This window comes from Enhydra lutris, unplaced genomic scaffold (genome assembly GCF_002288905.1).
Source record: "Enhydra lutris kenyoni isolate GAN:26980312 unplaced genomic scaffold, ASM228890v2 scaffoldscaffold9, whole genome shotgun sequence".
Lineage (NCBI taxonomy): Eukaryota > Metazoa > Chordata > Mammalia > Carnivora > Mustelidae > Enhydra > Enhydra lutris.
In genome coordinates, this window is record NW_019154093.1 from 68942516 (window position 1) to 68961785 (window position 19270).

The following is a 19270-nucleotide window of genomic DNA, read 5'->3' on the forward strand; positions in this document are numbered from 1 at the left end:
ACTTTAAAAGAATATGTATTCTGCCATTGTTAGGTGATATGCTCTACAAACATCTATTAAATCAAGCCGGTTGATAGTACAGATCAATTCCTTTATACTCTTAATGAATTTTTACTTGCCCTATTAATTATTGAGAGAAGGGTACTGAAATATCTGACTATAATTGTAGGGCTTTAGTTCTATCAGATTTTGCTTTATATGTTTTGAAGCTCTGTTATTAGGCACATAAACATTTAGGATTATTATGTTCATTTTTCATGATTATGAAAATGAGTTTCCTAATCTATGATAGTAGCCTTTCTTCTGAAACCTCATTTTTTTTTCTGATATTAATTTAGTCACTAAGGGCTTTTTGCCTGTGTGTGTGTGATTAGTGTTAGCAGATCATATCATTTTCTATCCTTTCGCTTTAACTTACTGAAATCTTTACATTGATAGTGAGATTCTTCTGTAGGTAGCATATAGTTGAACCTTGCTTTCTGTAAATCTAATCCCATAATGTTTCATTTCACTTATGTCTAGGTAAAGCACATGTAATGTGATTACTGGTAAGTTACATCTGTATCTACAATCTTATTTTTTTTTATTTGTTCCATCTGTTCTTTTCTCTGATTTCCTCATTTTTTCCTTTTTTAAAAATAATGTTTTTAATGATTCCATTTTATCTCCTTTGTTGACATATTAGTTAAAATGCTTTGTTTTGTTGATTTAGTAGTTGCTTTAGTGTTTTTAGGATACAACTTCCATTTATCACAATCTGCCTTCAAGTGATATTACATGATTTCGTATATAGTCAAGTATACAGTGATATATTTCTGTTTCCTCCCTCCTGGCTGTTGTGCTATTTTTGTCACAAATTTTATTTTACTTCCACATAGGTAATACATTCCACAATTTATTTTCTATTATTTTCTTTAAACAATTACTTTTTTTTTTTAAGATTTTATTTATTTATTTGACAGAGAGAGAGATTACAAGCAGGCAGAGAGGCAGGCAGAGAGAGAGGAAGGGAAGCAGGCTCCCTCCCCAGGAGAGAGCCCGATGTGGGGCTCGATTCCAGGACCCTGGGATCGTGACCCGAGCTGAAGGCAGAGGCTTTAATCCACTGAGCCACCCAGGAGCCCCTAAACAATTACCTTTTTAAAAAATTTCAATTAATATCCATTTTTTTATTGATATCATTACTATTTCTTTTTTTTTTTTTAAGATTTTATTTATTTATTTGACAGAGAGATCACAAGCAGGCAGAGAGGCAGGCAGAGAGAGAGGAGGAAGCAGGCTCCCCTAGAGAGCAGAGAGCCCGACGCGGGGCTCGATCCCAGGACTCTGAGATCATGACCTGAGCCAAAGGCAGCAGCTTAACCCACTGAGCCACCCAGGCGCCCCTATCATTACTATTTCTAGTATTCCTCACGTTTTATGCAGATCCAGATTTCTTTCTTATATCATTTTCCTTCCGCCTAAAATAATGATTTTAATCTATATGTACATTTTTGTACAGGTCTATTGATGATGAAGTCTGTCAGTGTTTCCATGCTGAAAAAATTATTTCTTTTGCCTTCATGTTATACAGATATTTCATTGGGTATAGAACTGATAGTTGTTTGTTTGTTTTCCTTTGAGTACTTTAAAGAACTTGCCCTTTATCTTCTGGATTGCATTGTTCTGACAAAAAAACAAAAATCTGGTGGCATGCTTATCTTTATTCTTCTATATGTAGGCATCTTTCCTCCCTTCCCCCAGATGTTTTCAAGATTTTTCTCTTTATCACTGGTTTGAAGCAACTGGACTGATAATCTTTGCTGCAGAGTTTTTAAATTTTTCTTTTTCTTCTTCTACTTTAAATTTTTCTTTTTCTTTTTACTGAAGATTGTGGTCAGGTGTACATGTCCTCTCAAGCATCCAGGAACCAGCCTGAACAAAGAGGAGGGCCTAGGTATTATTCCTTAGAGCCAGGGTTCTTGATGTCTAGCTGTCTAGAGCTGCTGGTCTAAATACACACATGAGAGCTTCATCCGGTCATTCTTACCTGGTCCTTCCTTATATACTATCTGTTCTAAAGAAATCATTAATTCCTTGTACCTGACAACTAGGATATAGACTGTGCATTCTGAGGCATGCTTAAAGTAGGGATGTAAGTCCTTGCAAGAATAGAAGCTGGAAAAGGAGTAAAAAGCAGATTTTTATGGAGTCCTTAATTTTCCACTCTCATTACCTTCAATTTCATCTTTTAAAAATGTTCTCCTTTGAAAATGAATCCATAGCTCTTGCAAACTACTTTTTAAAAAATATTTACTTATTTATGGGCACCTGAGTGGAACACCAAGTTGAGCACCTGACTCTTGGTTTCAACTTAGGTCCTGATCTGTACTCAACACAGAGTCTGCTTGAGATTCTCTCTCTCCCTTCCCTCTGCCCCTCCCACTCATGCTCACTCTTTCTAGAATATATAATAAACAAGTAAATGTATATTATATATATGTGTGTGTGTGTGTGTGTGTGTGTGTATAAAATAAAAATTTAGGAACTTTGCCTTTCTCCTTCTTACCCTTTCAGCTCATAAACTAGACAAGAATGACTTCAAGTCAAACCAGAAAAATTTTTTTTCTTTTTCTCTAAGACTTGTAGACATAAAGAATGTGGGTTTACTGCTAATCTCTCCCTTTAATTTTAGTTGACTCATGCCATTAAGGTTAAATTCTTACCTATACATATCTAACACAGAAGTCAATTATTTTACATTTTAACAGAATTTTCTTAAAACCTATTCAGTGTATTTTGGATCACTTGAAAACGATGTTTTGTAAATTAAAAAAAAATAGACATTTGGACCAAACAGGTAGATATTTGACTAGCACAGATCAAAGTCACATACATTCATCTTTAAAACAGATTCACAAAAATGATTAACATTTTTTTCTGTATTTTGGTGTATTCATTCATGACAGTTTTATATCTCAATTACATACTTTTAATTTTCCACTTGGAAGACGCCTCTTCTGAATAAAAATTTATTTTCAAGACACTGTCCTCTGAATACTATATTGAAAAAATCCAATTAACTCACACAAATTACAGTGCTCCAAGGGCATTCTTCTTTTCAGAGCAGAAGACTATAAAAACAAAAATTAATACTCACAAATGAAAACATAGTTGCACAGAATTCATTTTTTTATGTTGATTTACCTCTCCTTATCAGCCCAAATTCTCATAGTACAGTCTTATTTCTCTATTTCTAAAACTAGTCACTAATATTAACATGTTTCTTCAGTCTCTTTTACCCCTCCTAGGCCCAAGGCTTGACAGTTAACAGAGAATATTTCTAGAGGGAAAAAAAATCAAACCTGTACCCCTACAAGCTTTATTGTCATTAAGTGTGAATAGATAATTCATTTCTAATATATTCTGGCTTGTGAAGATGGTTTTATACATGCTTGTTTCTAGTTATTCCTTGAGCTAGTTTTTTCTTTTTTTTTTTAATAAAGATTTTATTTATTTATTTGACAGACAGAGTTCACGAGTAGGCAGAGGCAGGCAGATAGAGAGAGGAGGAAGCAAGCTTCCTGCTGAGCTGAGAGCCCAATGCGGGACTCGATTCCAGGACCCTGAGATCATGACCTGAGCTGAAGGCAGAGGCTCAACCTACTGAGCCACCCAGGCACCCGAGCTAGTTTTTTTTTCATGCAAATTTGTAATTATTGTGCTTTTTTTCTTTTGTTTGGCACAAAAATCTACATATTTAGATTAGGGCAATTGTTATTTAATTTAAAACTTAAGAGTACTTATTATTTACTTAATCTATTAGTTCTTTGGGAGAGTTATGTTAAAATCTTCCACTATGTTTATAGTTTCATCAATTTGTTCTTTCTTTTTTTTTTTTTTTTTTTTTGTTCTTTCATTTCTTAAAGTTTTTGGTGTATTTAAAAGTTATGTTGTTAGTTACTTAAAGACTGATGGCTATCCTGGCCTTAGAGATTGCTTCTTAGTGGAATTTGCTCCTCCCTTCCTGTGCATGCTTGTCACCTTCAATTCTATTTTGTTTCTGCCATTAACATTGTTTTGGCTACTTTTACTTACATTATTTCTATGAATTAGCACTGGGCAAGGAGAAAATTGTCTGTCACCTCTATCCAAAAGCTTTAGGAAGTTTTATTTATAATTCTCTCAGACTTTTAAGGTGGGTGGTTCCAAAGAAGATCTTTTGTTTGATGATTTTATTCTGAGAAAGAAAGACACAAAGTGGGAGAGCTGAAAGAAAGCTAAACTGGAAGAGAGGAAGTGGGATCATCACACAGGGGGAAATCATGGCTAAGGAAATCATGGCTAAGGAAAATTTCTAATACTATATTTTCACTGATGGTGTAGGCAAGGGGAGAGAATAATTGGGAGAATGATTACGTATTTTTATAAATATTTCAGAATATTTGAATATTTGTTATTGATATAATTTTTTCTTTCATCTCTCATGAAACCCTCAGTTATATCTATAATTTTAATCAGCCTTTTTAAGTGCCATCTGTATGTGTGTACATGTGTATCATTTTATTTTGTTGATAAGCTGAGATTGGTCTCCAGGTGAAAATAGAGACGGACAATGAAGACCTACTCTTATTTGAACTATATAAATATTTGGGTGCTCCAAAAATGTCATAATGTTTGATTTTTCATGTCCATGTTTATTTTTAAAAATTCATGTCTACTGGAAAAAAAAAAGATTTGAAATCTCAGATCAAAATTAAAGCAAGTGTGGTATTCATTGTCTATCACCTAATTCTTACTAAAGTTTTCATTGCAACTTTCACTTTAGAGTCTACTGGATGTAGACTCTGCAGGGATCTAAGATAATGCCAAGCATATTAGTAGATAAATGGTGTATTGATTCTTTTATATGTAACAATAATAGCTTGAATTTTAGATTGTGGGCTAAATGATATAATGTGCATAGAACACATCTACAAACTGTATAGTGGATCCATGTTTTCTCTTTGAACATTAAAATCATCCAGGCTGAGACAGAGTAAAAACTATTTGACCCATTTTAAGATGAGGTTATTGAGTGCAATTGTAAAGCATTTTACTCAAAGTTGCCTATTTGCTACATAGTGAAGCCAGATCTCAAACTAATTTTTTCCTAACACTTTCTTTCTTTATCACATAACCACTTCCTTGATTGATTTAGCATAAAAGTACAAGTCAAAATTTTCTAATATTCAGAAAAACAAAAAAGCACATTCAGTGAGAATTATATAGAAAACCAGAAAATGTACATTAATACAGATAATGTGTTTTTGAAGATTGCAGGTGCTTTTTATTCTTTCGACTCTAACATATATGCTTTATTTGGACTCATAACTCTGATCAAAAAATAAAGTTATTTTTATGGTCATGAAATAATATTTGCTTTCATCTTCCTATGGCTGTGCTTTTGTGTTACTTGGAAGAGAGTGCTCATACAGCAATGTATATTAAATCATCAGATATAATACTCTACAAATAACCTATGGAAATGATGATGACTCTTCCTAATTACCTAATCATTGAGCTGTAATCACTCCAAGATAAATTAGACTATGAGTATTGAAGAAAAGTCATGAGGGTTTATGTCATAGTTTTTTGGGGTGTGTGTGTGTGTGTGTGTGTGTGTGTGTGTGTTTAATTCACTACATTTAACTAAGAAGGACAGGTTAGGTTTAATTTGACCCTGCTTTGTTTGCAAAAAGAAAACAAATCAGAATTTTCAAAAGCTAAACATTTAGTGGAAGATTTTATTTCAGAACAGCTTTCTTTATGTTGAAGTATTGCTTATCACTGTCAGTTTTGACCCATTTTGTTTTAATCACATTATATTTCATATGGAAGTTTTTAATGATTACCTTTGATGTATTGTTTAAAAAAAACGAAACACAGGGGCATCTAGGTGGCTCAGTTGGTTAAGTGTCTGGCTTTTGACTTCAGCTCAGGTCATGATATCAGGATTCCTGGATTGAGCCCTGCATAGAGTTGTGTCAGGCGTGTCAGGCTTTGCACTCGGTGGGGAATCTGCTTGAGATTCTCTCCCTCCCTCTCTCTCTGCTCTGACCTCTGTTCCCATCCCCCATGCTCTCTCCCTCTTTCTCTTTGAAATAAATAAAATAAATCTTAAAAAAAAAATGGAGACTTGAAATCTAATTGTGGTTTTGGATGAGATCAACTAAAATATATTATCACATTATGTTTAATGATTGGCAGCTAGCTATTTGGAATTTATGTCACAAATGGTATTGTATGCAATTATATTAATTAGTCTAATAAAAATCAAAAAATGACATCAAGTACTCATATTATTAAAAATGTTCTTGCTGTATTCCCTTCATTTGCATGCATAATTAGAAGATTTAGGTGACACTCTATTGTGACATCTTCCAGCTAATATAAAAGCTAATATAAAATGAGTAAGTTTAAACACATGAAAATGGGTATGCCTTTCAGTGCCTTAAAATTAATTCGGAAGATGGGGCGCCTGGGTGGCTCAGTGGGTTAAGGCCTCTGCTTTCGGCTCAGGTCATGATCCCGGGGTCCTGGGATCGAGCCCCGCGTCGGGCTCTCCGCTCAGCGGGGAACCTGCTTCCTCCTCTCTCTCTGCCTGCCTTTCTGCCTGATTGTGATCTCTGTCTGTCAAATAAATAAATAAAATCTAAAAAAAAAAATTAATTCGGAAGAATCCAAGTTAAACTACAGTAGACAACAGTAATAGTATAATTTGGGGATTTTGAACTAGAGACAAGGCCTTATTTATATAGATTCTCCTTGATTGTATTCTCTACCTACATATGATTCTTGGCAATTTTAATTTGGATTTCTGTCTTGCTTAAGATTTAACTCTCAAGTAATTATGCTTTATAACACATTTGGGTCCTTAAGTTTGAATGGGTTCAGCATGGTAGATTAGTGCATGCTAGATTCATCTCACCAATGTATTAGAATCTTTCCATTCTGGCATCAAGTGAAAAATACTTTAAATGATGATGAACTTAGAATTTTAATAGACTGTAATTAATCTTCTGTAGCTTTTTTCTAAATGTGAATCTAATGTATCTGCTTTCTATCCCAATTATAATATTGGTTACAACAGTGTAATTTGTCATGCAAAACAGCTTTTACATTACATTAAAGTCAAAGCAGTACAGTTGGTAGAAGTTTACCAGTTTTGAATACTAACACATAATAAATAAGTTCTGCTGAAGGCTTCTATTCTTGAAAATCTAAAGATGCCCCTTTGAATTCAGCGAAGACTCATACACTCTTATCCTTTTACAATCTCAAATATTCCTGTTTCCAAGGATTAAAAAAAGGGCAGAATACAAGGATAAATGAGAATGGTATCATTCTCTTGGGCTTGGTTTTTCAATGCATTTGAAGGACATATCCTGTTTTGTCTGCTAAATCAAATAAAAACATCAGCCTTTCAGAAAGATACATTGGTTACATTCTCACACCCTGAATCAACCTTTGTCTGTTGCAAGGAGACAGACATCTCATATAATACTGGAATTTTTCTATAATAATCTTCAACTTAACCTACCACAGTCAGTATCTCTATCTTGACATAGCCAGAGTTAGCCCCAGCTTTTGAGAGGTTAGTTAAGGCCTTTCAAATGCTCAGTATCACTATTAAAACCTTCATTTATTTGTTCAAAAATATTTATTGTCTGTCTGTAATGTGCATGGCTCTTGCTAGGAGCTGAATGAACTGGTGAGGATGTATATAGTAAGCTGAATGGATAGAGCTTACTGAAGATAGACATAAAAATGCTTACCAAAACAAATGTAGTGTTACATATTTTAATAAATGTTATTTAAAAAGAAACAGGAGAAGCTAAAGGAAACTAGGAAGAACTTCTGTAGAAGATACATTTAATCCTACAAAGGAGTGTTGAGAAAAGTTAGCCAGCAATATAGAATAAGGACTATTCCAGGGAGCAGGCGCAACGTGAAGTCCTTTTGACACCTGTTATCTCTACATCTGTTGGGACGATCTCTCCGCCACTGGGCTTGTCTTTTGTTTTAAATGTGCTGCAATGCCATGCTTTTAATATGTGATCAAGCTGAACAAACAGCTGCTTCATTGTTTCTGTCTATATAGGATTCTGTGTGTTGAGCAGGTTGTAGAGAGGCGGTCTGCAATATGTGACATTTAACAAAATCAAGAAGTGATTTTATTAAATTCCTTGTATTTTAAGATCAACATCACATTTTTTGCATTTTTGTGTTCTGTTGTGTTCTAGCATACTAACTTGTATTGGAACTACATCCCGAGGTCTGGGATAGACAAAATAACATAGAAAGCATACATTTATTTTTACTCTTTGAATGAAAAGAAAGCAGTGAGAGTAAAAGGCATATACTTTATCATTGGAATCAAACTGGTCATTGACAACTCAACTTGAAAGAGCAAGCTTGAAAAAAATTGGTGCTCATAAGTCTCTGTGCAAGGGTAATGCATGCTAGAAATGAATGAAGATAGAATGAATGAAGCTAGAGGCTTGTTCTAGAGTCTAGAGAAGAATCAAGATAGAATGAATTTACTCTGTTTCTTCTTGCTGAGTTAAATTATAATTCTTCAAAATAATTTGTATATGCTGACCAAATAGTAAATATAATACAAATGTAGTTTGTTTTTTAAAATATGTATTTATTTATTTAAAAGAGAGAGAGAGAGAGAGAGGGAGAGAGAGAATGAGAGAATGCCTGAGCAGGAGGAGGGGCAGAGGGAGAGAGAAGACCTTGAGCAGGGAGCCTGACCCAGGGCTTGATTCCAGGACTCTGAGAATCATGACCTGAGCTGAACTTGAGAGTCCACTGTTTCAACTGAGTGAGTGACCCAGGTGCTTCTATAAATGTACTTTAAATGTTGATTTTAACAGGAAAAGAAATTAGAAAGAAATAAAAGAAAGAAAGGAAGGAAGGAAGAAAGAGAGAAAGAGAGAAAGAAAGAAAGAGAGAGAGAGAGAGAGAAAGAAAAGAAAGAAAGAAGGGAAGAAATTACTGCCAAAAAACCCCAAATGGTCCTTGGGGCCACAAAAAGTTTCTGCTTGAAAGCTAACTATTCTGTGCCCTTAATTTTTAGATGTGTCACTCCCGACTGGGCATATTATTTTTCCATTTGTGTCTGTAAACATTCGGTGTGTTACTGCAAATCCTGATGGAAGAACTGTAGTCTACAAATCAAGACTTGTAATCTCAGGTCGCATCCATTTCTCAGAAGTGACATAATTTTATCACCATTCTTCATTTAAAAAAAAAGAAAATTAAACCCTATTGGCTAAAATTATTGCCAGATCGTGGTCCCACCCCCACCTCAGGTTGCCTATCATGAAGGTGGCTTAGCATCATTGTGTTGGCTTAGAGTCAGCTGCTGGCTGACCCTGGTGCTGGTGCATGAATTCACCCAGGACTGACGTCCTGCCTAAAGGCCCTTTTGCCTCTTGAGCCGCTACCCTGGACACAAAGTTCCTATTATTAGATGACCAATTTGGTACTTCCTGCCTCATTGTAATTTTCTTATAACCATAAAGCGGCATAGGAGTGGGATCCTTTGTTGGCGACCCACCTTGCATCCAGCAATGCAAACCCAAGAACATCCTTTCCTGGGCACGGGCTTTATATCTGTACCAGAGGTTTCCACTATTGTCTGTCCTCACCCTCTGGCTCTGCATTTGAAATTTGGTGTTTAGCTGTTACAGAATATAAATATATCAAAATCAATCATTTCTAAATATTTTATATATTTGTGTATTTCTTTAATTTTTAGGTTATTAATACAAAATTTTCATTGGCATTGAAGTTAATTTGGTCCATATTGGAACATAAAATTAAAAGTACAGGAGCCATGTTTTTTACTTATTCTTTTTCATAGGGTTGGGTATACAATATTATGTGCAAAAAGTTTGTTTCTTTACAAAACACTTCTGTTTACTGGTTAGGTCATTGGAAAGCAAGCCTTAATATTTCTAAGTAATAATAAACACAATTTAGAAAAAAACATTTCAGTATTCAGCTTATGTTCTAAGAATTTTGCAGTGAAGGACTAAGTCAATTTTTTTTTTCTTTTTCTTCTCTTTCTTCCAGTTATAATAAATGATACCTTTGATACTCTCTGGTAAAGACATAGCTGATTTGCTTTAGATAATATCTACTCAAAGCATGAAATGCATTCCTTTAAGTTTATAAATTCTTCAGAATTAAATGTATTTTAACACAGTACTTCTGATTATTTCCGTTTAATCCCCTAAACATTCTTTTAACCTGTCATATAAAACAAATCATAATTTTAAATATTTTTATTAATTATCTATGGGTGAATAGTGTTTACATAGCAATAAGTACTTTAAAAATAAAGCGATTAAATATATTGCATTAATAATAGTTGCCATGAGTGACAGCATAAAAGTCACTGCTGGAGATTAATAGCATAACAAAGAAAGAAAGTCTGATATTACATTCATTTTTTTTTCATTATTTGGTATTCTAGAATTTACTTTCAATAAGATCACCATGATTTCTTTCTAATTTTTTTTCCTATCATGGCAAAATGTCCGTAAAGTATTTCAAGTATGAGATTTCATGGTTTAGCTAAGATAGCATTTGCAATGTCACTTCAAGTAATATTCAAATATAGCACTTTATCATTAACACTTTAAAATGTTTATACATATTGAAAATTCATTTTTTTATTAGAAGCCTCTCATTCTAATGGGAAAGAATATTTAAGATAAATTTGTTTAAAGCTTTGTTAATTTCTGTTAAATGGTTAAAGTACTCTTAATCAAATTACATGTAACTTAAGTCTTATTTTCATTTCCGCCATTATTTTTTTTAGATTTTTTTTAAAGAAAAGTAACACAAGTTTTAAGGATTCTCTTGAAATGAAACAACATGAAAAGAAAATTATTTATACTGACTGTATCACCCTCATGAACTTGGTGTTCAAGTTCATGAGGAATCATTAGGAAAATGATTCCAAATTCTCAACTCTAGTTTGTACCTAAAGAGTAGTAAATTACTTAAAAAAAAAAAATCAATAGTCTAAAGGAAATTGTTGTCACACTGGAATAGACTCCATCATTCCATGTTTATCATTTGATTTATTGAGACATCTCTGGGGTAAATATGTAGATTCATCTCACTTGTCATGTCAGTTTTAAAAATATATCTCAGACCTTTTTGCACAAGAAAACAATTTGCTGACTCATCAAAAGCATTAATCAAGCTCATAAAAACTTGCACTTTATTGCTTTAGAATTTACTAAGTGACTTTGTATTTATTTCCTCCATTGATTATCCTAATGGCACTAAGAAGTCAGTCAGGCAAGCACATTATCCTCATTTTTGCATAGTTAACCACAGAAAGGTTAGTGATTTGCCTAAGGCACATCTAGCAACTAACTGATTGGGGATTTGAAACAAAATTTTCTGAATAAATTGAGTGTTTTATATTCTGTTCACCTCACAAGACCTAAGTTTCTATCATTACTTAATCTTTTATTTTTATTTCTAAACATATACCCTAATTTTAAAACAAAACTTTACGTTTATATTTTTATTGGAGACTGCTGGACTTCAGTACTGCAGATAGCATTAGTAGTGGGTTTCTCACCTGCAGTCACGTCCCACACCCTTTGGATAAATATATATGTTGTGAATTAGAGTTTCTTTTTCTTTTCTTTCTCTTTCTTCCTTCCTTCCTTTCTTTCTTTCTTTCTAGAATTTATTTATTTATTTAACAGACAGAGAGAGAGAGAGACAGAGAGACAGAGAAACAACGAGAGGGAACACAAGCAGGGAGAGTGGGAGAGGGAGAAACAGACTTCCCGCTGAGCAGTGAGCCCAAGGTGGGGCTCCATTCCAGCACCCCGGGATCATGATCTGAGCCGAAGGTAGACAAAGGACTGAGCTACCCAGGCGCCCCTGAATTAGAGTTTCTATTATCCAATAGATATGAGCAAAATAACTGCAAAGACTTAACAGAATTCATGCAGCAAAGCAAAGTGGGACATTAGTTATTCTCACCTTCATTTTTTGTTGTTTTTCATCAAAACTGTACTAGCTTAGAGTGATGGATGTCTGTCATTTTTCTCATGATCATTTTCTTATTTCATTTTTCTTTTTTTGTGTCTAAAACACTCCCACCATCCACATTCTATTCACATTCTATTCTAAAACACTCCCACCATCCACATTCTATTCCATATAATCATTATATGGAAGCATTTGAAACCAATTCTCATTAATCATGCATTTCCACCAGAACTTCAGTGAGTAATTGTATCTATGTGCTGATAGTCTTAAAAAGAAACTCATTTTCCCTGTGTGTAGTCCAATGCAGAAAACTTGATCATGAGTAAATATTAGCTCTAACTCACCATGTTCCATAATACACGTATTGAGGGAATTATTTATGATAGTTTAATTTTTAAGAGCTGTTTATATATTTATATATTAGGCAATTCCAAATAGGAATTTAATTTATTTTATATTTGCAGCTATTTTCATATACATGCTTTTCTATCTAGAAAATTTCACTTCATAAAAACTCCTTTTTTTTCATTCCTCTTGGGCTACTGAAATATAGCAGTTAATTCCTCAATATCCAGAGCCACTAAAAATAATTTAGAGCTTTAAAAAAGAGATAAGCTTTTTATAAAAAAATTACATATGGGTCTCCTTAAGAATTATTCTTATTGAGCAGATATGGCATTTTATAAACTTTTTGTATTAAATAAAACTAGAAACAAGTTCAAATAAAAGGTTGTATGTTGGTATAATTATGATATTTCAGGATCTTAAAGTTCTCTCTGTCAGCAATAATGTGGAAGTTGGTTAAAGCATTTTAAGTAACTTCAGCTGATCATACTGTCTCTTTTTTTGTTCTGCTATGAGAGATAGTTCTTAAATTGTACTCAATAATACTTTTTTTTTCTTTTCTGTGGAAGAAGACATTATAAATAAAGACACTATAAATAGGATTTACAGCAGAGCTATACTTTTAGATTGGACAATTTGCTTGTATGGTACTATTCTCCTTTACTCATGGTTAAACCATTGTCAGCTTTGTGTCCAAGAAAGTTTGATTCCTTTAGTCAAGGTAAAATTAAGAAGTGCATCTTATTCTGCTCTGTGTCATAGTAAAGGTTTTAATAATATCTGAAGTAAAAAAAAAAAAAATAGTAACTTCATTAAACTTCATTTCCAAAGTATATTTGCTTTTGGAAATCAAGTTGAAAATTGCAATAGCAGTAAAAGCACTAGCACTTTGTGGGAAAACTAGTCCATGGAATAAACTTTGAAGAATATTAAATGAGTCTCTATAAATTATTTAAATGTGTTAATATGGACACAGACCCAAGACCTGTTGGTAGAAAGACCTGATTGAGGTAAGGTTGGAGGACTTGTTCTAGCTCAGGAATATCCTGGGGGTAGGAGGGATGGCCATATACTGCAGGGGGAGAGAGAGAATGCCTAAAGTGACCTTGAGATATATGTTTATATTGATATCTGAGAGGATTACATTACCTAGTTGGAACCTATTATCAGTTATCACTAGGGATTATGGATTCTTGAAAATAAGAATGGTCAGGGTATTATTGTTCTAGATATATCATCTTGTTAGTATTATAGCACCATACACAAACTTGAGAAACTAAAGCAAGATGTTTATTTAAAGATAGCTCCAACGAGATATCAATGAAAACAAAGATGCCAGTGCCAATGTTCTTCAATTTTCATGCAAAAGTAGAACAGAACTTGGTTCAAAGAAAAGGTGTATTCAGGTTTTTGGATTGAGTTTGTTTTTGAAAGACTACAAGTCAGACTTCATAACTCTTCTCCATGGGGCATTGTATTTTTTTTTTTAAGGTTTATTTATTTATTTGAGAGAGGGTGCATGTGCATGAATGGGGGAGGGACAGAGGGTGAGAGTGAGAGAGAGAGAGAAGCAGACTCCCTGCTAAGTGGGAAGCCCAGTGCAGGGCTTGATCTCACAACCCTAGGAACATGAGCTGAGCCAAAATCAAGAGTTGGATGCTTAACCCACTGAACCACCGAGGCACCTCTCCATTGAGCATTGTATTAAGGAAGTTAAATAAGAGAGCATATTATAGTCAATTTATATGGAACCATAAAGACCTCAAATAGCTAAAGCAATCCTGAGAAATTAGAGCAAAATTGGAAGCACTGTACTTGTTGACTATGTTATACACTATAGTAATCACAGTAATACTGACATAAACATTGACCAATGGAACAGAAGTGAGAGCTGTCAAATAAACCCATTCATATGTGATCAGTTATTTATGACAAAGGAGCCAAGAATATATAATGGTGAAAGGATAGTCTCTTCAATAAATGGGGTTGAGAATACTGGATATCTACATGAGAAGGAATGAAACTGGACCCCTAGCTTACATCATATACAAAAATCAACCCCAAATAGATTATAGACTTGAATGCAAGACCTGAAATCATAAAACTCCTAGAAGAAAACATTAAGAGAAAGCTCCTTGACATTGGTTTTGGCAATGATTTTCTTTTTTAATTTGACACCAAAAGGGAAACAAAGCTAAAATAAATAAGTGAGACCATGTCAAACTGAAAAGCTCTTCACAGCAAAGGAAACTACCAGCGAAATGAAAAGGTGATCTATGGAATGGGAGAAAATATTTGCAAACCACATATTGATAAAGGGTTAACATCCAAAGTACAGAAGGAACTCACACAACTCAGTAAACAATTTAAAAAGTTCATCCAATTAACATGGGCTAAAGACCTGAATAGACATTTTCCCAAGAAGACATACAAATCCCAGTAGTTACATGAAGAGGTGCTCAGCATTGCCAATCATCAAAGAAATGCAAATCAAAACTGCAATGAGCTAATACTTCCCACCTGTTCAGAGTCTATTATCCAAAATACAAAAGGTAACTGTCATTGGGGCACCTGGGTGGCTCAGTGGGTTAAAGCCTCTGCCTTCAGCTCAGGTCATGATTCCAGGGTCCTGGGATCGAGCCTCACATCAGGCTCTCCACTCAGCAGGGAGCCTGCTTCCCTTCCTCTCTCTCTGCCTGCCTCTCTGTCTACTTGTGATCTCTGTCTGTCAAAATAAATAAATAAAATCTTTAAAAAAAAAAAGATAACTGTCATTGACAGTGATGTGGAGAAAGGGTACCCTTGTACACTACTGGCGGGAATGTGAACTGGTACAGCCATTATGGAAAACAGTACAAAATTTCCTCAAGAAATTAAAATTAAAACCACCATATGATCCAGCAATTTCACTTCTGGGTATATATCCAAAGGAACTAAATCACTATCTCTGAGAAATATCTATTCATTGTAGCATTATTCATAATTACCATAGCATGGTAATTATTTTATATACTTTATGTACTTTTATATATATTTATATTATATATTTTATATTTTACATACTTTTTATATATATTTTATATATTTTATATACTTTAGTGTCTGTCAATGGATGAATGGAAAAATAAAATATGAGATAGATAGATGATAGATACATAGATACATACATAACATACATACACTGGACTATTATTTAGCCTTTAAAAAGAAGGAATTCCTGCCATTTGTGACAACATGGATGAAGCTGTAAGGCATAATGCTAAGTGAAATATGTCAGAGAAAGCCAAGTACTATATGGTACCATTTATATGTGGACTTTGAAAAGAAAATGAACTCTTAGAAACAGAGAGTAGAATGGTGGTTACCAGTGTGCTAGGGAAATAGGGAGACCCTCTTAAAATGGTACAGATTTTCAGTTGCAAGATGAATAAAGTTGAGGATCTTATATAGAACAGTGAATACAACTGATAATACTCTACTATATAATTGAAATTTGCTAAGAGAGTAGAACAGAAGTATTCTGATAAAACAAAACAAAAACAAGTAAGACGGGGTACATATATGGGGTGATTAATGTGTGGATTAAATTAAAGGCGGGAAGCCTTTTATACTGTGTATATACATTAAATCATTGCATTGCATATTTTATTTATTTTTTTAAAAGATTTTATTTATTTATTTATTTGACAGACAGAGATCACAAGTAGGCAGAGAGACAGGCAGAGAGAGAAGAAGGGAAGCAGGCTCCCTGCCAAGTAAATGTCCTGATGTGGGGCTCGATCCCAGGACCCTGGGACCATGACCTGAGCTGAAAGCAGAGGCTTTAACCCACTGAGACACCCAGGTGCCCCACATTGTATAATTTAAATATATTATAATTTTGTCAATTATAGCTCGGTAGGGTGGAAAAGCATTTCCCTTTTAGTAAGGGTAACAATCATATTGGATTAGGGGCTCACCCTACTCCAGTGTGACCTCATACTAAAATAACTAATTCTGCAACAACTCTATTTCCAAATAAATTTACACTCTAAGGTGTTGGGGGTTAAGACTTCAGTTTATGAATTGGAGGCAGGGGACACATTCAGTACATAATAACTTCTTACCTTATCCTCCCTGAGCCAAAGTTTTTACATCTGTTAAAATTGGAAACACACTATTACCTATGTTATAGTGTTTTTATGAGGCTTGAGAGAATTCATATCCAGATAACACTTAGAATAATGCCCGGCACAGAACTAGCACTCCTGATATTGGGTAAACATGCTATATTTCTGATATTAATACATTTTAATAAAGATGTTCAGAGAGAATGTTTTTAACTGAAATCCTCCAGAACTTAAGAGAGCTCTATTCATTTTTGCAGTCAGAGTGTGGGGTTGTTTCCTTTTTACATGCTAAGTGAAATGGCATTGGGGAAAGAATCATGACATCTACCACTAAGTGCTGCTTAGAGCTCCTGAAGTGTCACAGTTACCTGGCGTTAAAACAAAAAACAAAAAACAAAAACACGGATTGGTCACCAGGAAGGTTTTCAGTGGTGTGTTCCGGTAGCTCTGGCTATCTGGTTACGTGTTTCAAGAGAATCATGTGACTTATGTTCCTCATAGCTTCATTCGGGAGACTGCTACTGCAGTTTGCTTTGTGTGCAAAATTTTTAGGTTTTAACGTGAAATTCTAAATATATATTTCCATACATTAATATGAATGGAAAAAAGAAACAGTGCCAGAAAGTTCTCTTGGGCTGGCTAAACTAAGATATAAACATATTCAGTACTGTTAAGATGTAAATGAACAACAGACTGCATTCTGATACAGCTGTATAAATGTTTGTACTTCTATATTCAGGATAATAGCAAAGCTTTAAAGTTATTTTTATACATGTTTCGTCTATAATCCCATTAACACCTTTCCACCTGCTTGCATTTTATGTTTTATGTTGTGATATTGACAAAATGATAAAGTTCTTGCTGTAATTTGGTTTGCACATTATTTTTAAGTGTGCTGCAAGCTCATATGAATAGAGATTGTAAGGAACATTTTTAGGCAATTAAAAGATGAGCACAAACTCAAATTCCAAAGTGATGGAAATAATTTATATGGTGCAATAAAAAGTTCAAACTTTCAAAAGAATTTGCTGTTTTGACAACTTAGGCCTTACCTCTTCTTTTTTTTTAAGATTTTATTTATTTATTTGACTGAGAGAGATCACAAATAGGCAGAGAGGCAGGCAGAGAGAGAGGGGGAAGCAGGCTCGCTGCTGAGCAGAGAGCCTGATGTGGGGCTCGATCTCAGGACCCTGAGATCATGACCTGAGCCAAAGGGAGAGGCTTTAACCCGCTGAGCCACCCAGGCGCCCTAGGCCTTAACTCTTTTACTTGGTCTGTTTTTCATCAGTTTTATTGAGGCGCAATTTCCATAAAGTAAACTGCCAAAAAGTATATAATCCTATAAATGTTGACATAGGTATATTTTCATCCATCATCACATTCAAGATAATGTATTCATTACCCCAAAAGTTCTTTTGTAATCTTTTGTAATCATTCCTTCTTGACCCTCTCCATGCCTCATTCCCTGTCCCAAGGAAATCATTTTTTCGCTTTCTGCCACTGTAAGTTAGTTTGTATTTTAAAAATATTATATAAATAGAAACATACACAATGTACATCGTCATTGTCTGGCTTCTATCACTCAGCATAATTATGTGAGATTTATCCATGTTGATGTGTGTACCAGCAATTTATTCTATATTACTTCTGATGAATATTACATTGTTTGGCTTCATAACAGTTTGTCCACTTATCTGTTTATGAAGGTTTGTGTTCTTTCCAGGTTTTGGTTATTGCAAATGGAGGGTGCTATGAACGGCAATGCACCAAGTACATAGTGCTTAGAATTTTCATTGTTTTTGCTTTTTTATCTTATTGGTCACACTTTGGTTTCCTTGCTGATTTGTCGTGCAGCTCACTTGGATATAAAGAGAGACAGTATTGCAAATCACTCGAGGAAAGGGAGATATGTTCTTATTTAATTTCAGTTTGTGAGTTTCTCAGATCTTTCCTATGTGTCATGGATACTTTCAATTTTCCTATTGGGGTCCAAGTTTTGAAAGGCAGAGTCCAAGAGGAGGTATTTTCTCTGTGTTTTGTTTGAGTGTTAATTTTTTTAATCTCGTATTTTTTTCCCCTAATACTCTCCTTGGAGACAGTGAACGCTGAACCGCTGTAACTGAAAATGATCAGACTAATCTGGGTCAAAATGGCCACATATGACTTGGAACAGAAAGTGAGATTTGAAGTGGTACCGCTATAAAGAACTCATTATCTATTTTAAAATCTTTAAAACATCTCTTAGAATTTTGAAGCATCTATGAAATAACAAAGCACATCTCTTCAATATAAAATTGAGTAAGTCTACTGATATCTTAGGACAACTAAGTCATGTTTGTTTTCTGTTATTTGTTAGCTACATCAAAGAATAATTCTTAGTGTGTGAGCTTCTTTCTATTATCAACTATGGCCAATATCTTTAAATTTTTTATTACTCTGCAGAAGAAAAACCCACAAAATTGTGATTAGAAAAATTTGTTCTCTTTGCACATTTGAAAAACTCTAACATTTGATAAAATGTCTGGTTCTGTACTTTGGTGAAGATCCACAACTTACTGTGACTTTTTGCTTTAGAGTTTGTTTTTGGCAAATGGTAGCATCAAAGATTGCTACCAGTCCTAAAAGAAGTCTTACTTATTGACAAAATTACAAAATGACAAAAGTCACTTTTTCACTTCAATCAGGTCCTGCTTTTTTCTGATAATGTCCCTTGGCCATGTGCTCTTTCGGAAGGGACCATAATGAGGAATAAAATATCT